The sequence below is a fragment of the Schistocerca gregaria genome, unplaced genomic scaffold (assembly GCF_023897955.1).
Source record: "Schistocerca gregaria isolate iqSchGreg1 unplaced genomic scaffold, iqSchGreg1.2 ptg000246l, whole genome shotgun sequence".
Taxonomy (NCBI): Eukaryota; Metazoa; Arthropoda; class Insecta; order Orthoptera; family Acrididae; genus Schistocerca; species Schistocerca gregaria.
The window spans coordinates 2918959-2940430 of NW_026061755.1; the positions used below are offsets into that span (position 1 = coordinate 2918959).

Below are 21472 nucleotides of genomic sequence, written 5' to 3' on the forward strand. Positions count from 1 at the left end.
TCTACTTTTCCACATAATTCCCACCAATATTAAAGGATTTTCGTATCATACAACCAGCTTTGAATACAATACTTACATAAATCAGCTGCCTAAGCATAACTTTCAATAGTTTAAACACTTTGTAACAATTGCATAAACCACAATTCTTGACATTTATGAGTCATGGGGTGGTATGGCAATGAGTGAGAGGTTTCAAAGGTGGTCGTATGAATGTGCATGATGAGGAATAAAGCAGGTGACAGTCATTACTGACCACTTGGTGCAGAAATCTGATGAAGAAAGGAGACAGAACAGATGCTTTATAATTTTGACATCATGTGATGAGTTTCCTCAAAGGGCATAAAGTGTGTGTTATGTAACTGTTACAGAACATGCAAATTATTGAAAGTTATGCTCAGGTAGCAGATTTCTATAAGGGTGGTGCTTGAAGTTTGTGCCTGGTGGGTATTACGTAGAAGAGTATATTAAAGTTATGGGCTTTCATGCAAAAATGAAATTGCTAAGAAAAGTCTACTTGTTTTAGTTTTAATTAAACATGGTATTTACTTAAGAAAATAAAAACCATGCCTCCTATGCAATATCCCTTACACATAAGTGAAAAGGCAAACTTACTACAAAATTATCACAAGAAGATTATGACACACGTTATGCAAAAAACAAAACTCTTATGACACACATTTGTTGGTCACACACACCTAGACTTTTTTGTCATACAGCTCCTTAACGTGTACAACTGCTTAACAGCAAAGCAACTTTTCTATGACTATTTACAAGGAGCATGCTACAGACAGTGATTCTAATATTAAAACAAGAGCATGAAAGTCCCACACTCACCAACCAGAATCAAGGAGCTTTTCAAACATTATTACCAGCGTAAAGATTTTTCCTTAGGTACAACTTGGAAACCCATACTGGAGTAATCATACATAAGAGTCATTATGCTGTATTCCACAAGGAAGTGCTGTGCGAGTGGGGGCAAGATATCACGAGAGTAATCTGAAGCAGCTGTTACAGGATTTAAATGTCCCCAACACCACATGAACTGTCACAATGGCACTTCACTAGGACACCCTGTGGGCTGATTGGATTAATGTCCCCAAAAGAAGTGACCTGAAGCACGAAATCACACCTGTACACTGTTCAAATGTTTTCTGCATACATTATGGAGATTTACGCTCACCACAACTATGAATGTACTGCTGTGGTGTTTCACTAAAGACGAGACCACCACATTTAGAGCACAAGCAGATATTCTATCAAAATACTGTCTCATTATAAAAGTGTTTCATTTGTGATGTCCAGCTACTTCTTGTGCACCAAGCAGCACAAAAATAATGGCTGAAGATGACTGTGAGAAGAAGGAAGATGAAGGTACACACAGACTGTTGACACAGTACCATTGCTGGAACTGATAAGTCCCTTTAATTCCTAAAGTTTCATTTTGTTTACTGCATCGCCACTTGCATAAGTATTAGTGTTCGTAATTTATCCAAGCAAGAAATAAGCGGAGGACAGGTGGGTTGGCTAAGGACTTGTGAAAGGAATGATTTTGGCATTTTCCCTAAGAGAGTCAGGAATATCATAGAAGAACCACAGTGCATGAAGTTCCAGCCTTTCAAATCTAAGACCAGTGTCTTAATAAATGCACCACCTCCTTCAGTTATATTTGGCGTACAATGCTGTAACAGAAGAAATACTGAATTCAATTGATGAAAGGAGAAAATATCAAAATGCAGTAAATGAAGCAGGCAAAAAGGAATACAAACGTCTCCAAAATGAGATCAACAGGAAGTGCAAAATGGCTAAGCAGGCATGGCTAGAGGACAAATGTAAGGATGTAGAAGCTTATCTCACTAGGGGTAAGATAGATACTGCCTACAGGAAAATTAAAGAGACCTTTGGAGATAAGAGAACCACTTGTATGAACATAAAGAGCTCTGATGGAAACCCAGTTCTAAGCAAAGAAGGGAAAACAGAAAGGTGGAAGGAGTATATAGAGGGTCTATACAAGGGCGATGTACTTGAGGACAATATTATGGAAATGGAAGAGGATGTAGATGAAGATGAAATGGGAGATACGATACTGCATGAAGAGTTTGACAGAGCACTGAAAGACCTGAGTCGAAACAAGGCCCCCGGAGTGACAACATTCCATTGGAACTACTGACGGCCTTGGGAGAGAAAGTCCTGACAAAACTCTACCATCTGGTGAGCAAGATGTATGAGATAGGCGAAATACCCTCAGACTTCAAGAAGAATATAATAATTCCAATCCAAAAAAAGCAGGTGTTGACATGCAAAATACTAACACGAATTCTCTACAGACGAATGGAAAAACTAGTAGAAGCCGACCTCGGGGAAGATCAGTTTGGATTCCGAAGAAATACTGGAGCACGTGAGGCAATACTGACCTTATGACTTATCTTAGAAGAAAGATTAAGGAAAGGCAAACCTACGTTTCTAGCATTTGTAGACACAGAGAAAGCTTTTGACAATGTTGACTGGAATACTCTCTTTCAAATTCTAAAGGTGGCAGGGGGTAAAATACAGGGAGCGAAAGGCTATTTACAATTTGTACAGAAACCAGATGGCAGTTATAAGAGTTGAGCGGCCTGAAAGAGAAGCAGTGGTTGGGAAGGGAGTGAGACAGGGTTGTAGCCTCTCCCCTATGTTATTCAATCTGTATACTGAGCAAGCAGTAAAGGAAACAAAAGAAAAATTTGGAGTAGGTATTAAAATCCATGGAGAAGAAATAAAAACTTTGAGGTTTGCCAATGACATTGTAATTCTGTCAGAGACAGCAAGGGACTTGGAAGAGCAGTTGAATGGAATGGACAGTGTCTTGAGAGGAGTGTATAAAATGAACACCAACAAAAGCAAAACGAGGATAATGGAATGTAGTCGAATTAAGTCGGGTGATCCTGAGGGAATTAGATTAGGAAATGAGACACATAAAGTAGTAAAGGAGTTTTCCTATTTGGGGAGCAAAATAACTGATGCTGGTCGAAGTAGAGAGGATATAAAATGTAGACTGGCAAGGGCAAGGAAAGTGTTTCTAAAGAAGAGAAATTTGTTAACATCGAGTATAGAATTAAGTGTCAGGAAGTCGTTTCTGAAAGTGTTTGTATGGAGTGTAGCCATGTATGGAAGTGAATCATGGACGATAAATAGTTTGGGCAAGAAGAGAATAGAAGCTTTCGAAATGTGCTACAGAAGAATGCTGAAGATTAGATGGGTAGATCACATAACTAATGAGGAAGTATTGAATAGGATTGGGGAGAAGAGAAGTTTGTGGCACAACTTGACCAGAAGAAGGGATCGGTTGGTAGGACATGTTCTGAGGCATCAAGGGATCACCAATTTAGTATTGGAGGGCAGCGTGGAGGGTAAAAATCGTAGAGGGAGACCAAGAGATGAATACACTAAGCAGATTCAAAAGGATGTAGGTTGCAGTAGGTACTGGGAGATGAAGAAGCTTGCACAGGATAGAGTAGCATGGGGAGCTGCATCAAACCAGTCTCGGGACTGAAGACCACAACAACAACAACACAGTACAATTAATAATCAAAAATCAAACCCTGAACTCAGCATTATTTTATATGAAATGGAATAAAACAGTCAATACACAGTCCCACATTACACTTTCAACACATTGTTCTCACAATGGGTTTACAGTCCTTTCCTTCTGTGTGCTGGATGACGTGGTCAGTCTTATCAAACCTAATTGAATCTGATATGTGGCTGTTGTAACATGCCCTTGATGCAGATGGTCTCGCAACTAAAAAAGCGAATATAATGATTCCCAGACCAAAACTGGTAGCCAAATATAATACACATATGGGAGATACTGATCAGATGGATCAGAATCTAGCATGCTATCGCATTGCAGTAAGAAGCTACAAATGGTACTGGTGTCTCTTTACATGGATGTTAGATGTCGCCATACAAAACAGTTGGATTTTGTATAATAAAGCAAGAAACCATACTATTACTCAGCTTGATTTCAAGAGAGAAGTAACAACAGTATAGCTGCAAAGACACCGAGCTTTAAAAAAAGGAGCAGATAGCCGAATTCATTCCAAACTGAGTGGAAGGTGTCTTCTGTCACTGAAGCTACAGCAACTGATATTCTGGTTTTTAGTTCATCAGTGTCACTAGGTAAGGGACATTGTTTAACATACCCCCATAGGAAGAAATCACATGGTGTTAAGTCAGGGGACCTTAGGAGGCCAAGAGTGAAAAGCCTGGTCACGCGGTCCTGTACGCCCTATCTAACGTTGAGGTATGTTGGCATAGAAGAAACTGCACACGTTGTTGTGCCAGTGCAGTTGTGCTACATCTTGCTGATAGGATGGTTTGGGGGTTGAATGGACCAGACTACAAAGGCCATCGGTTCCTTTTTCCATGACCAAAAACACCAACGAAGAAGAAGAAAAAGAACAAGTAACACAGATTACAAGGGACAACACAGAACAAGAAAGACACAGACAAAGACCAGAAAACAAGGAATTAAAAGCAGACAGAGTTCTACAGTGGTTGGCTGACCATGGAAACAAAAAATAGGAAAAGCCAACGACCGAAAGAGACACTAAAAAACACCAATCTAAAACCATAGGCCAAAGGCCAGACTCAACACAAAAAAAGTGACAAACCCTTAGATTGCGCGATAAAAGCCTCCTGCATGAATAAAACTCAAAAAAGCCTGCCATTGCAGCGCCATCTGTTAAAAGTGCAGGGAGTGTATCAGGAAGTGCTACCGTCTGCCTGAGCACAGTTAAAAGCGGACAGGCCAACAAGATGTGGACCACGGTCAACGCTGGTCCACAGCGACATAGAGGTGGGTCATCGTGGCACAATAAATGACTGTGTCAGCCAGGTGTGGCCAATGCACAGCCAGGAGAGAACAAAAGAGTTCTTGTGAGAGGCTCGCAAGGAGGAACACCACACACCAGTAGTCTCATTGATGACCCGAAGTTTGTTGGGGCAAGGTGAGTGCACCATTCATCACTCCAGGTACCGAGGACCTTCTGCCGCAAAACTGACTGGAGATCACACTCCGAAATACCAGTCTCCAGGACTCGTGCATCGACAGCCTCTTTGGCCAGCGTGTCAATCCGTTCATTACCTGGGATGCCGACACAACCCGGGGTCCACACAAAGACCACAGAGCCGCTGCAACGGGTAAGAGTATGGAGGGACTCCTGGGTAGCCATCATCAGACGAGAGCGAGAAAAACACTGGTCAATAGCTCATAAACTGCTCAGGGAGTTGCTACAGATAACGAAGGACTAACCTGATCAGGAGCGGATATACTCTAGGGCGCGAGAGATGCCAACGAGCTCTGCAGTAAAAACACTGCAGCCTTCCAGCAATGAACATTGTTCGGATTGTCCCACAAGAGTGAAAGCGTACCCAACTCGAACAGCAACTGTTGAAACGTCGGTATAGACTACGGCAGAGCCAGGAAACACGGCAAGGATGGAAAGAAAGAAAGCATCAGTGGAGGGCCGCGAGAGGGACAGAGTCTTTCAGGCCTTGTGCCAATTCGAGCTGAAGGCACGGGCGGGGTACACACCACGGGGGTAGACATAGATGGGCCCGGAAAAGAGGTGGGAGAGGAAAAAACTCGAGCCCAGAGAGAAGAGCCTGGAAACAGACTGCAATTGTACACACCAACCGGAGCCGCCGTTCTGGAAGATGGGCAACAGAGTTGGGGAACAGGAGACGGTAATTTGGATGTCTGGACAAGCTACAAACATGTGCAGCATATGCGGTAAGCAGTCGTTGGCACTGGATCTGCAACGGAGGGACATCAGCCTCCACAAGTAGGCTGTTTACAGGTCTCGTGCAGAGAGCTCCAGTTGCAAGCCGGATCCCGCAATGAAGTATGGGGCAAAGCAACCGCAACACGGAAGGCGATGCCAAACCGTTAGCCAGGCTCCCATAATCGCGACAGGACTGAATCAACGCCTGATACAGGTGGAGAAGGGTAGACTGACCGCCACCACAGATGGTGTGACTAAAGCAACGAAGAGTGTTAAGATGCCGCCAGTATGTTTGTTTAAGCTGCCAAATATGAGGGAGCCAAGTCAACTGGGTATCAAAAAGCAAACCCAAAAATCTATGTGTCTCCACCACAGCAAGAGGTTAGCCATCAAGATAAAGCCGGGTCTCAGGGTGAACAGTGCGGCGTCAGCAGAAATGCATATGACATAAGTCTTGACGGATGAAAACTGGAAACTGTGCGTCATGGCCCAGGACTGCACCTTGAGGATAGTGCCCTGTAGCTGTCGTTCAGCATCTGCAATGCCAGTGGAGCTGCAGTACAGGCAAAAGTCATCAGCTGCAGCTAGCCATTTGATAGCAACTAAAATGATGCAGACACTCAAGTCAGAGCCTTGCAGGACCCCATTCTCCTGGACTCAGAAGGAACTATGTGAGGAACCAACTTGCACGTGGAAGGAATGAAGCGACAGAACATATTGAATAAAAATTGGGAGAGGCCCACTAAGACCCCACCCATGAAGCATGGCGAGCATGTGATGTAGCCATGTCATATCGTACGCCTTCCGTGTGTCAAAAAAAAACTGCAAGTGGATGCTGACAGTTGGCAAATGCTGTATAGGTGGTAGACTCCAGGTATACCAGGTTATCAGAGGCAGAGTGGCGCTTACGGAACCCACCCTGAGACGCAGCCAGAAGGCCCCGAGACTCGAGTAGCCAGCTCACAACGCATTCGAGCAACTTGCACGGATTGTTGGTGAGGCTAATGGGAAAGTAGCTGTTCACCTCCAGTGGGTTCTTGCCAGGTTTCAACACAGGGATGATGATGCTTTCCCGCCATTGGGATGGGAACTCACCCTCGACCCAAATACGGTTGAAAAGGCCGAAGAGGCATTGCTGGCAGTTAACTGACAGGTGTTTGAGAATCTGGTAGTGGATATGATATGGCCCGGGAACCATACCAGGGCAAGCATCTAGGGCACTTTGGAATTCCCACTCACTGAATGGAGCATTGTACGATTCGGGGTGGCGCATATGGAATGAAAGGCACTGATGTTCCAACTGCTCTTTTAGGGAGCGGAAGGCCAGCGGGTAATTCACAGAAGTGGAACACTGAGCATAATGCTACGCTACGAGGTCTGCAATTGTGGCAGAGTCGGTACCGACTGCACCATTCAGGGAAAGCCCAGGTACGCTAACAGGGGCCCAATATCGATAGCGTCGCCTAATCTTGGCCCAAACCTGCAATGGAGAGGTACGGATGCCAATGGTGGAGACATATCTTTCCCATTGGCGAATAAGGCGGCGGGCTCGGGCACGGAACCGCTTGAAGGCAATGAGGTGGTCCAGTGATGGGTGCCACTTATGACGTTAGAGGGCCTGGCTGTAATTGCGTATCGCCTCGGCAATCTCTGGTGACCACCAAGGCAAAGTCCTCCGCCGAGGGGACCCAGAAGAACAGGGAATTACAGATTCTGATGCAGAAAAAATGCTGGTGGTGATCATGTGAATCACCAACCCAAGAACATCATGAAAAAGAGGTAATGGAGGTGAAAGAGTCGCAGTCAGCCTTATTCAAAGCTAATCTGGGGAGGACCCCAGGACAGTGATGCTGTGGCAGTGACAGAAAGATCAGAAAGTGGTCACTACCGCACAAGTCATCAAACACACTCCATTGGACAAATGGTCGAAGGCCAGGGCTGCACACCAAGAGGGTGACAGATGAGTACATGCCATGCAGCATACTGAAATGTGTGGAGGCACCATTATTTACAAGAGAAAGGTCTAGCTGTGCCAACACTTGCTCAACGACAGTGCTTTGGCGTGTTGCCACCTATCCACCCCACAAAGGGTTATGGGCATTGAAGTCACCCAGTAACAGAAAAGATGGCGGCAGTTGGGCTATCAGCATAGCCAATACATGCTGTGGGACATCACCATCTGGTGGAAGATAGATACTGCAGACAGTAACAGCCTGTGACATCCACACCCTAACAGCGACACCCTCTAAAGGCGTTTGAAGAAGCACACACTTGCTGTAAAGAGAGTTAAGGACATAGACATAGACATAGACTCCACCAGATACCCTCTCATAAGCTGCCCGATTCTGATAATAATGCCGATAGCCACAGAGGGCGGGGGTTCGCAACGCCGGAAACCAAGTTTCCTGGAGAGCAATGCCGAAGAAAGGGTGAAGGCCGATAAGTTGTTGGCAAATGGTGGAAAAATTCACTGCAAGTCCACTGGAAAATGACACTGACCATGGTCGAAAAAGACGTGAAGGGACTCAGGAGACAGATTACACCACTGGAACACCTGCTACCACCGACTGAGTACCTGTGTGAGCGACATCCATCGTGTCTGAGGGTCTGGCGAGATCTAGGCCCTCAGTGTATGCCAGAATCTCCACCTCACCCTCAGATGCAGAGCTTGTAGAGAGCAGTGGGATGGGTGCCACCGCAAGGTCTGGATTCTTGGGTGCCTTCTGGTTTTTTTGTTTCTGTCACTGTTCCTTCAGTGGTTATGGCCCAACCCTGAGGGACACGCCAGATGAAGTGAACACCCTGTCGTTCTAAGTTGGTGTGCAGTCCATCATCAGACTGATCCCTGTGGAATATAAGGCCCTGAACCATAATTAAGCTCTTATGGGGCATAATGGAAACAGAAACATCCACCAGCTTGCCACAGGCAAAGAGCACCCATGACTGGGCAGAGGATGCTGTCTTGATGAAGACTGACCCAGAGGGTAATTTGGACAAGCCCTCCACCCCCCACCCCCCTCCTAACTTGTCCTCTAACTGCTCCACAAAAAACTTAGGCTCCGTTGACATAAATGATTCCCCATCAACTCGTGAACAGACGAGGTACCGGGGCGAATAAGTATCGCTGCAATCCTTAGCCTTTTGTTCCCCAACAATGTGGGGACAGGGAAGGAAACAATTTGGAGTCATACTTCAGTACATTTAAATGAGGCCTCGAATGTTTGGAGACTGCTGACCACCAGCAAGAGATTATGTACCACACTTCATTGCCCTGATGCCACCCACTCCAACCAAGGGGTCTCCCCACAAGCACCATCCAGCCTCCGCAAGGGCCGCCTGGCAGGATGGCCATAGCCGGGAGTTCCGATGCCCCAGAGAAATAGGCATCTAATCCTTGGCATACATGGGGAGTTAACGGCGCAGTGTTGTCAGGGGGCTACAACCAACAGGGTAAATGGCGGCCCCACCAGAACAGACTGGCTACCGTGATAGATATCAGGTGCAAGGAAGGCCTTAGTCGTCGTCTCTGCAGAAAGTGACACTGCATAGTGCATAGCAGAAACCGCGCCCAGGAATGAACCCTCGCCCAAGAGATGGAGAGCAAGCAGGACTGCAATGCGACAACGAGAAAGAGGGCTAATGATCTCAATATACTATGAACATGAAACACCATGTAAGGCGCCCTTCCACAGGCAGGAATACCCCGGGCCTATTCTTAACCCCGAACCTGCAGGGGGTCTTGCTGATAGATGTAATTGTCAGAGTCAAGTTGTGGGTATAACCAGTTCCATAGCATTGCAGGATATGAAAATCCTGTGACGGTTCCTTCCTCAAAAAAGTTGGGTCCATAAACCTTGCTTTGTGAAACAGCACTAAAAACATTCAGTTTTGGTGAATCACATTCATGTTCAATTGTTTCATGAGGATTTTCGAAGCCCTATATACGCACATTATGACGGTGAACCTTCCGCTAATATGGAAAGTTGCCTCATTGCTGAATATCAACCATGACGTAAAAGTGTCATTTTCCATGTCCTCTAGAATAGCATTGCTTAAGTCCACTCACTTCAGTTTGTCAGTATCTCAAAGAGCTTGTACCAGTTGTAATCGGTATGGTTTGACGGCTAAATGATGCTATAACACATGCCAAACTGTCATGCATGGTAACGCAAGTTCTCGGCTGGCACGATGCGCAGACTTGCGGGGGCTCCACTCAAATGCTCATCACATTAAGGAATGCATGGCCGGCCAGGACTTTTGCCTTTACAGAGGCAGCCTGTTTCTTCAAACTGTTCATAACACCGTTGAATGTTCTTTGGTGAAGGTTGTTTAGCACAAAAGCGAATATGAAATGCCTGCTGAACTGTGATCACTGATTGAGTACGACTAAATTCAATAACACAATATGCCTTCTGCTGCATGGATGCCTTGTTGTGTGAGACTGGCTGCACGCTTCAGCTCAGAGCTCATAACGACATCTAGAGGATTTTTCCTGAAACTCTAGATCATGCCAATTACATCTAGTGCTGTTTCAGTTACTCAGTGACATTTGTCTCAATATTAGTACAAGTTAAAATCAGGTTACTCTTTTTGGGACACCCTGTACTAGTTTGAATTTTTAATTCTTTTCTATGGTACACAGACTGGTAGATAAACTCACCTCTTACAGTAGGAAACACATAGGTTTTAAAAATATTTTCTTACAATGTGCCAGACAAGTTTAGTTAGCTATTTTTCTTATGGGCATTATACGTAATTGGAAAACTGTGTCTGTATTTTGTGCATTTGACCCCTATAACAGAATCCTAAAGCTACAAATTTAGTGTGTGTAGGAACAGTATGCCACTAAAGCCATCAAACACATGACAGGACCCTAAGAGCATACATGCTGATGACTAGTGCTAGGATGTTAATGATTAATGGAAAATCTCATATAAAGATGTGAAACAAATACTAACAAAGAGATAGAGGGGCTGGCCAGTACTTACCTCAGCTCAGTACAGCCAATCGATACACAAAAAACAGAACCGAAAATTTACATTCGTAGCTTTTGGAACAAATGTTCCTTCATCAGGGAGGAGAGAGGGGAAAGAAAGGGAAGAAGGGAAAGTAGATTCAGTTACTCACAACCCAGGTTATGAAGCAACAGGGAAAGGAAAACAGGGAGGGTAGCAAGGATGGAGGCATGGTTATCAGAGGGAAGCCAAAGATATTCTACTGTAGGTACTGTGCCAGCTTCAAACCAAAGAGGATGCATACAGAAGTAAAGAGGCATATAGTATAAAGATAAACACAACTATGTAGGATGAAAAGATGCGTGAATGGCTAAAGAGAAAAGGGAAAGAGGAGAAGACTGAAGAGTAAATGGGAGTTAGGTTGTTTAACGTAGGTTCAGTCCAGGGGGATGGCGGGATGAAAGGATGTGTTGGAGTGCAAGTTCCCATCTCCGCAGTTCAGAGGGACTGGTGTTGGGTGGGAGAAGCCAAATGGTACATACAGTGTAACAGGTTCCTAGGTCCCTAGAATTATGCTGGAGGGCATGAGATGTCCAATACCCAGTAGCAGAGCATGCCGTCCAGCATAATTCTAGGGGCCTAGGAACCTGCTACACCGTATGTGCCATTGGGCTTCTCCCACCCAACACCAGTCCCTCTGAACTGCGGAGATGGGACCTAGCACTCCAACACATCCTTTCATCCTGCCATCCCCCTGGACTGAACCTACGTTAAAGAACCCCAATCCCATTTACTCTTCAGTCTTCTCCTCTTTCCCTTTCCTCTTTAGCCATTCATGCATCTTTTCATCCTACATAGTTGTGTTTATCTGAGCTGAGGTAAGTACTGGCGAGCCCCTCTATCTCTTTGTTAGTATTTGTTCCAGAGCTAGGATTTTTGCATATTTGCATGATAGAGCATATAAATGGATATTTAAGTGGTTAGTGCATATATAAATAACTTTTGCTTATTTATGCACATATTTTACTTTTGCAGCAACAATTCTTGAAATACAAGTATTTCACCACAATAGTTTAAGAAGAAGAGCAAATTTCTCTTTTATTGCTCTGTTTGTGTAGAATTACTTCTCTGTCATATTTACAAATCCATAAAGAGGCGCCTAAAAATGAGGCGAACATAGAAATCAGCAATGAGCGGTTCCTGTACTATAAAAATATGTCTTTCGACAGCTTAACAAAAACTAAATAGCGATCAGTAATCATGCGGCAAACCTTTAAAGTTTGGTCGGCCTTCGCGTCATAAAAGTCAGTACGGTTTGTATTGTGTAACAAACGAAGCTGCTGGTGGCAACAATGACATTTCTAAGAATGAAAAGTTCCATTGTCAGCTACCTATAAATCAGGAACTAGTGTATTGTTCTTCGTGATTTCTGAAGTGTGCACAGGAGGAGATCATATTACCACAATGCCGAAGGAGAAGAACAGTAAAGATTAATTACTTCGACAGAGGATTCATGGAAATTCTACTCTAACACCAGATGGAAATGTAGTATTGTGCCAAGTGTGTGAGAAGCACGTAAGTTCTATTTTTGCTTTCTCAAAGTTCAAAATAAATGTGATTTTTGAGTTAGTTTTTTACTTAGTGAAAATAAACTCATTTTACTTTTATACCATTTTATAGGTGCTCTGTGATACAAAATTCCAGATTACACAACATTTACCAACAGCTGCTCATACAAATGCTGCTAATAAAAATATCTCCAACATCCAGACAACCTTATCAGCAGCATCTTCTGCAATCAGAAGCGGAAATGATGACAATGATAATTTTTTGGAAGATCTCTGCAAAGCTTTAGTTTCAGCCAACAGCCCATTCAATAAATTAAATAATGTAGAATTTCGAAGGTTCCTCTAAAAATATACCAAGAAAAGTTCCTGATGAATCAACAATAAGGAAAAACTATCTTGGCAAAGTTTACAAAGAGGTAAGTTTAAACATTTATTTAATGAAATAAATAGCATGTCAGCTACCCCCATATCCTCCACCCTCCATTTAAGTTTCATTAAAACTTTTCAATTCTTTTTAGAATTTTAAATCTATTACAGAAATATATTTTAAAATCAAAACATACCATTTTGCATGGCCTGTAGTGTCAATGAGTTTACGATCAAGAATCATTTTTAATATTTTTTGTTATACTTATCCTCCCCCCCCACCACCACCTACCACCACCAAAAAAGTGAGACCCATAATACCATGGATGTTCTTTACAAATTTTCAATAAAATAACTCTTTTCAGGTAATACAAGAGATCAGAGATGATATTGGGGATTCAAATGTGTGGTTATCTGTAGAAGAAACGACTGACTCATGTGGGAGATTTATTGCCAACGTTGTCGGAAAAATGGCGGAATCTGAACCAGGAACACCTCATCTCATTGTCTCCAGAGTACTGGAAAAAACAAAACATTCTACTATTGCTAGGGTTGTTCGTGATGCATTACGCGTTTTGTGGCCTGCTAAAGATAACAAGGAAAAACTCCTGGTGATAGTTACAGAAGCAGCAGCATGTATGATTAACGCTGCTAAAGCTTTGCAGGCATGTTATCCCAAGGCAGTTCACATAACTTGTTTAGCGCGTGCCCTTCACCGACTGGCTGAAGAAATTTGAGCATATTTTCCAGACGTAAATGCCTTAATTTCCTCTGTGAAAAAGGCGTTTGTGAAGGCGCCATAAAGAGTAAAAATTATTTACTGAAATTATGCCATGTATTTGTTTACCCCCCCCCCCCCCCCCCGCAGCCAATCATCATAAGGTGGGGAACATGGATAGAAGCAACTCTGTATTACAGTGAGCATTCAGAAAACATGAAAAGGGTGATGGACGTGATAGACAGAAACGAAGCAGCAAGTATCCCAGCTACAATTAGTGCTTGCAAGAGGAGAGTCTCCAGAGTAAATAAATGTTTATTAGGACCTATTTCAGTAAACTCCCAGCCATAATCACATGTTTGGAAGAAAAAGCAATGCCTCTATTTTCTGCCCTTGAGGTCTACGAAAGAGCTGTCACCGGAGACATACCAGGAGAAATAGAAAAGTGTCTTTACAACAGAATTGAGAAAACTGAAGCAGGGAATCCAGGTTTAATGTTTCTTCAGGAAATGAATAAGGTGTTACAAGGAGAATCTGAAAAACAGCTTAATGGTTATTCTGTAAGTGATGTAGCCTCTTTTCGGAACTGTCCTGTGACTTCGTGTCATGTAGAGAGATCTTAGTCTTCGTATAAAAACATTTTAAGTGACAGAAGGAAATCATTTCTTCCAGAAAACTGTGAAAAATATTTAGTTGTTTATTGCAATAAAAGCAACTTATGCTAAAATAGACTAAGAGAAAGAGACAGACAGACAGTAATAAATATTAACTTTGTTAATTAATGTTTTAAGAATAATTGTATAATCAGATTACTTTAGGAGGATTAAAAGATGTGAGAAAGTTGAAATAATGAATTTTATTTATCATGCATATTTTAAAGTTTTTAGAACATATTTATCAGATTTTTAATGCATAGATGCACGCATATATTCATACTTTTCAGTGCATATAAATCCGAGCACTACTGACGAAATTTCTTTTGGCAGTATTTTCTGTGTCAATTGATAAACAATATTTATCCCTGAAAACTGTGTGTTTGCTACACAGTCTACATAATCATCATTTATGTTTACTATGACAGATATGTTCCTCTCTTTAAGCTGAAGTTTATGCTATTTGTTCTCTTAATGTTCACTGTTCATTTATTGTCTGTGGCCCAGTTGAATACATCCGTGAGAGTTTCAATTGCCATCTGAACTAGTCCTGGCTTTTCATCAGTTAGTAATGTTAGTAACATCAAAAAAAGAGATTCTTCCTCCATATCTGAAAACTTATTTATATGTAACATGATTATAACTGACCCTAACTAAGAGGAATTCCTGTGTTAATACGTTTTATGTCTAATAATTGTTCCACAAAAAATGTAATCTGGAGTGTGTGCTATTTCTATCTTTAATACCCTACTTTGCAAGTGCACCTGTCTCATCTCAGTAATTCTTCCCCTCACGGATAAATGTTCAAATTTGTTCAGTGGTACTTTATGGACACAAATGTCAAAGGCCTTGAATGCTGTTGTCGTCACCAGTACAAAAGCTATCCAGCTAGTCTATTCTGGCAAGCTTCATCTCTGAAAAGTTACTGTAGCCTATATCCTTATGAAAAGTTACTGTAGTTGATATCCATATTAATGTGCTACCTACAGACAAACTCTGGTCTCCCTGTAACATTTTTATCCCCTCTAACCATACACATGATTTTTTAATGCTTCAAAATGTGTTTAATGTCCTTAATTTGACTCATTCTCTCTTCTATTCATGATTCATTCTCTCTTCTATCCACATAATTTTCAGCATTTTTATGTACCACCACAAATATTTTAAGAAAGAATTCCTAACAATTCTATGCAACATGCTGCTTATTGTTTTATACAAGCTTATTTCAGCTATATTGCTTTCATCAGTATGTGTTCTGAGGTTGTATGCACACATGTCAGCTTTGAATAAACTATTTCTCCCGTCAGTAGCTGTTGGGTCTAACATTTTTTAGTAACGTTTTAAAGTTGTTCGATGATTTGATGTGGCACATATATCACAATTTTTTTTTTTTTTTTATAATTTTGACAGTCATAGAAATTCAAGTTTGGCAGCTAATTGTTTAATTAACTTTGGGATAACCAGGGACAGGATATGGAATCTTTGTGTAGATAGTAAAATGCATGGAACTGTGCTGGACAGTATAACTATCAGCTTGAAAGTACGAAAATAAAAAAAAAAATAAAAAACTGTTTACCTCAGTTCATGTAAAATTAAGTCTTACAACATTCATTTAATTAGTGAAAGTGGCAACATAGAAGGAAGTAGTGGTCCAGGATGTAACACTCAAGCTCAACTAGAGTAATGTTTTACCAATACATAAGAGGTAAAAAAACATTTCCTCTTAGAATGTTGCCTGCAGAATGCTATAACACTATCACAAAAGGAAATGGCAGCAAATTATTAATAACAGTGTGCGTAATTGAAAATGGTACACAGGGCAGTTTGTTTTGTATTATTGCAAAATAGGGGAGATAGTGCCACAGACATGATACATGAATTGGAGTGACAATCATTAAAACAAAGGCGTTTTTCGTTGCGATGGGATTTTCTCATGAAATTTGTGTTCACCAGTTTTCTCCTCCGATTGCAAAAACATTCTGTTAGCACCCACCTACATAGGGAGAAATGACCATCACAATAAAATAACAGAAATCAGAGCTAGCACGGAAAAATTTAAGTGCTTGTTCTTCCCGTGTGCCGTTTGAGAGTGGAACAGTAGAGAGAGCTTGAAGGTGGTTCACTGAACCCTCTGCCAGGCACTTAATTGTGGATAGCAGAATACTCACGTAAATATAGATACATTACAAAAATGCAGGTTACAGTAAATTGCATATTTGAAAATTACAGCAATCACAGGAAGGAAGGGAAATAAGTCTTAAATGACTATCAACTGTAGAAAATCATGATCATATAGCTCAGAGGAAATGAAAAAATTTATAACAGCAATGTATATATTTCATTTACAACACAAATCATAAAGTTTATTACTTAAGTTTAATTTAATGTTTAATTTATTCACTGCCTTGTAATACATTGCACCAGCCAACATGCAGCCCCGCTGTGAATGCTGTTTTCAAACAGGGGACAAGTTGGTCAATGTTCGTAAGCAGCTGGTAATCGTCCTGACTGCTGTCAAACAATCGACAGCTGCTGCGAATTGGTTTGGAATAGCTCCTGAGAGTCATGTACGTGTTTTTGTTTTGTTTTGTTTGGCTTTAGGGCACAAAAAACAACGGGGGTCATAAGCACCCGAGTCAATACTAAGGAACACAAACACAGAAAGGAGTTAAATGACTATACGTCAGTCCCAATGGACAGAATGGGAGACAGCTAAAAACAGGAATGTGGAAAAAGGGCTAAAAAAAACACCATACAGAAATGGAGGTCCAAAACTAAAACTTAAATGGCCTTCATCATATTGCTTCGGTGGATAATCTGATAAATCTGATGGCAAACCCAAGCTGGAACATAAATTGTTTTAAAAAAAGGGCATTCCAGCAGAAGTTGTGAACCATTAAAATTTGGGCGTAATGCGTACAAAGTGGTGAGGTAGTGCCACTTAGCAAATGACGATGGCTAAAAAAGGCAAAGCCCAATACCCAGCCGAGTTAAAACAATCTGCTCCCGGTGGCAGGTACGAGGACTGCAGCCTTGGCAGCAGTGTCACCAGCCTCGTTTCCTGGCAGACTGACATGACCAGGGACCCACAGAAACATGACACTGGCTCCACGAAGAGTGATCAAGTGACAGTTTTCCTGGATGTGCAGCTCTAAGGGATGAGCGCACATGGACTTCGGAGGGCACTGAGTGAGTCTGTGCAGAGGAATCAATTGGAAAGGCCATGTCACCGAATGTACTCTGTGGCCTGATACAAGGTGAAGAGCTCGGATGTAAGTACTGAGAAGTGGGCCGGAAGCTGATATTGAAAGACACGGGTGCCAATGATGAAGGAACACCCGGCCCCGCAGTCAGTCCGAGAGCCAGCAGTGTATACAAAGGTACTATCGCGAAGTTCCATGAGAAGTTCGTGAAAGTGTAGGAGATAGACCAAGGCTGGAGTGGTGTCCTTAGGAAGTGAATGAAGGCCAAGGTTAACACGGGCCATTTCACAAAGCCAAGGTGGTGAAGGATTCACACCCACTGGGGAAGTTGCGAGTAGTGTGAAGTTAAGCCGCCGTAGCAAGTGGCGAAAGCGGAGTCCAGGAGGTAACAGAAAAGAGGACGAGCCCCCTACTGACGATCAAAGGAATCATTAAAAATGGAGCCAAAGGAAGGGTGGCCACGTGTGGCAGACAAACGGCATGCATGCCTTCTGAGGAGAAAATCACAGTGGTAGGACAGTGGTAGTTCAGCAGCTTCAGCATAAAGACTCTCAATCGGACTGGTGCAAAAGGCACCCGTCACCAAACGGATGCCACGATGACGGACAGTATTGAGACGGCGTAAGAGGAATGGATGTGCAGATGCATAAGCAAAGCACCCATAGTTGAGTTTTGAACGGATGAGGGACCGCTACAGATGGAGGAGGAGAGTAGTGTGATCGGCACCCCAGAAAATACCATTGAGGACACCTAGGAGATTGAGGGACAATGTATAGTGGGATGCCAGGTAAGACACACTAGGAGGACCAAGAGAGTTTCCTATCGAGCACAAGCACCAGAAATTTTGTAGTTTCAACGAACATAAGGGCAACAGGTCCTAGATGCAGAGGTGGGGGGAGAAACCATTTCCGCTGCCAGAAATTCATACAGACTGTTTTGTCAGGGTAAAAGCGAAAGCCATTATCAATGCTCCACGATAAAGACAATTGAGACAGCACTGAAGACACCGCTCAGTGAGACAGGTGCGTGGAGAACTGCAATAGATGGAAAAATCGTCTACAAAAAGAGAGCCGGAGATGCCCAGCGGAAGAGAGGCCATTACAGGGTTAATGGCGATAGGAAAGAGGACGGCATTTAGGGTCGTAGGCCTTCTTCAAAACGAAAAACATGGCCACAGTCTGGGATTTCCGAAGAAAACCATTCATGGCAGGGGTGGACAAAGTAATGAGATGATCAACTGCAGAACGTCATGCTCGAAATCCACACTGTGCATTCATTAGTAAATGTCGAGACTCAAGCCACCATACCAGCCGGGCATGAATCAGACATTCCACCACCTTGCGAACGCAGCTGTTAAGAGAGCTCGGGCAGTAGCTAGAAGGAACGTTTTTGTCCTTACCAGGCTTAGGTATGGGTACGATGGTGGCTTCACACCAGTGTCCAGGAAATGCGCCCTCTGCCCAGATGCGGTTGTATGTGTTAAGCAGAAAGTGCTCGCCCACAAGAGAAAGGTACTGCAACATCTGAATGTGGATGGCATCTGGCCCTGGGGTGGAGGATCGGGATGAGCTACTAAAGGTGGCATTGTAGCACTCACGATTCGGAGAAGAGAAGGGTATTGCCCAAGCCTCCTCCACTCATTTCCAATGGAGGAATGCAGCATGATAGTGGGAAGAGCTCGAAACGTCTGCAAAATGGCACCCCAGATGTTGAGGACAGCAATAGGGTCCATGATGATAGTATCAGCAACAGTCAGGCAAGAAATTGGGGAATGGATCTTGGTTCCAGAGATTTGTCGGAGGTTGGCCCACATGACAGAGGTAGGTGTGGAACTGTTAAAAGAAACAGTGAATGAAATCCAGCTAGCTCTTTTGCTGTCTCAAAGGACGTGATGACACTTTGCACGATCCTGTTTATAATGAATGCAGTTTACCAGAGTAGGGAGGCGGTTAAAAATGTGGAGAGCACGTCTACGTGCGCGAATTGCATCGTGGCATGCCTCAGTCCACCAAGGGACTGGGATACAATGTGGTAAAGAGGAATTGCGGGGGATGGAACGTTCTGCAGCAGTAAGGATAACGTTTGTGAGATTTTCAGCCTGGTCATCACAACTGGGGAAATCTCGTTCTTCGAAGGACACCAGGGAGGAGCAAAGCTGCCAGTCAGCCCTAGGAAGCTGCCATTATGGAGAGCACATGGGAAATTGTCACTCGAGTAGCTGTCAGAAAAAACGCACCACGCAAGACGTTGGGCAAGTTGGGCAGTGCACAAGAATAGGCCCAAATGGGAATAGGTGTGCGAGGAGTCGGATAGGAAAGAGGGTGCTCCAGTGTTAAGGCAGAAGAGGTTAAATTGGTTAAGGAGGTCAGCCAAGAGGGCACCTTTCTGATAGATCCTGGGAGAACCCCAAAGTGCACGATCTGCATTAAAGTCACCGAGTAGCAAAAATGGGGAAGGTAGCTGCCCAATAAGATGAAGTAACTCTGCCCTGTCGACAGAAAATGATGTTGGGACATATATATAGTACAGAGAGAAAAAGTCGGGGGGGGGGGGGGGGGGGGGGGGAGGAAAAGGCGAACTGCCACAGCTTGAGGATTGGTAGTCAGCGAGATGGGTTGACTACAAATGTCATCCCGTATGAGCAGCATGACGTCCCCATGAGAGGGAGAGCCGACCCCAGGGGGAAGATCAAAACGAATCAATAGGAAATGTGAAAGCTCAAACTGGTCGTGACGGCACAATTTCATTTGCTGAAGGCAGAGTACTAGGAGATGCTGTGACGCTAAAAGCAGCCATAAATCCTCTCTGTGGGACCGAAGGCCGTGAATGTTCCGTTGGAGGAGTCATGACAAAGGGACATGGGGGTGTCACTTCGGCGGCTGCCGAGTGACAGATGGGGAAGAGGCACTACTACACGGCACAGAAGCAGGAGGATCCTGCTGCATGGGGTCCACAGAAGCATCAGCTTGCTCGTACGGTCAGTCTGGAGTCCAAGGCCGAAAAATGGTTGCTGGTGTGCGCTGGCGACATGGAGGCAGGCCAGACTAAGGTGTCACGGGCTGACACCATAGAAGAGGATCTTCAACGTGACAAAGGAGAAGAACATTTGCCTTTGGAGAACTTCTTTGAGGCTTTCCGGGTAGATGAAGACTTGGGTATTGTTTGGCTGGAGGGATGGAGGTGGTCTTCACGGGAGTACTCCTTCTGTCCTTTCTGGCCTACCGGTTGTGTAGCTCGTGGTTTCACCCAATGAGACTTGTTGCACAGTCGGACAGGGGTGATGCGACGTTGACACTGGACAATTTCACGACCTCAGAGCTGAATTGGAGGCCGCATGTCTACAAAGCCGTGTCCTTCATGGAGCAAGGGGTAACAAGAACAGAACTATAGACACTATACGGGAGAACACAGGGTTTACAATACAGGGTTTGTGACTAGTCAGGAACTTGTGAGTAACTGGCACCTTTTCCTTTATACGGATCTCTTGAACAGCCCGCTCATCAAGATACACAGGACACTCCCGAGAGTAGGCAGAATGGCCACCATTGCAGTTAGTACAGTGGGGAGAAGGAGGCAGACAATCGCCCTCATACATATCCCTACTACAGGCGACACACTTGGCTGGGTGTCGACAAGGCATGCTCGTGTGGTTGAAATGATGACACTGGTAGCAGTGCATCGGGTTTAGAATGTATGGCGAGACAGTGATAATTACAAAGCCTGCTTTGAGCTTGGACAGAAGCACCACCCTATCAAAGGTGAGAAAGAGAGTGCGGGTAGGCACTAAGGAGGAATCTACCTTTTTCATTATACAATGAACAGCAATGACACCATGATCCAGAGAGGTAAGATTGTATTTCAGCCTCGGTTAGACCGTCGAGCAGCCTGGTGTAAATGACACCACAGGAAGAATTCAAAGGTCTGTGGGCCTTGATACGATCAGGTTAACCGTGGAGAAGCGAGCAGTTGATGCACTTGAGAATCAGAAGTGGTCTCCAAAAGCAAAGTGCCATTCTGTAAACAAGAGCAGGATTTCACAGAGCCAGCAATTACATCTAACCTTTCTGGATAGTAAACGGATTTACCGTAGCGAAGGACTGACCGTCTTCAGTACGGGAGACCACAAGGAACCGTGTGCAGTGGGAAGGCACTTTGAATCATTAGCCTCGTTGCGTTTACATATGGTAGAAGTTGAGTGAAAAGATGAATGATGCATCGCGAGGAAATCCCCCACGATTGCTAGC

At 43.7% G+C, this 21472-nt stretch overlaps 1 protein-coding gene across 1 annotated transcript in view; it reads right to left on the reverse strand.

Moving 5' to 3' along the window:
- LOC126305094 (kanadaptin-like) overlaps nt 1-21472 on the reverse strand; it is a gene marked incomplete at its 5' end in the record, with an annotated part of 228471 nt that overhangs the window by 195271 nt on the left and 11728 nt on the right.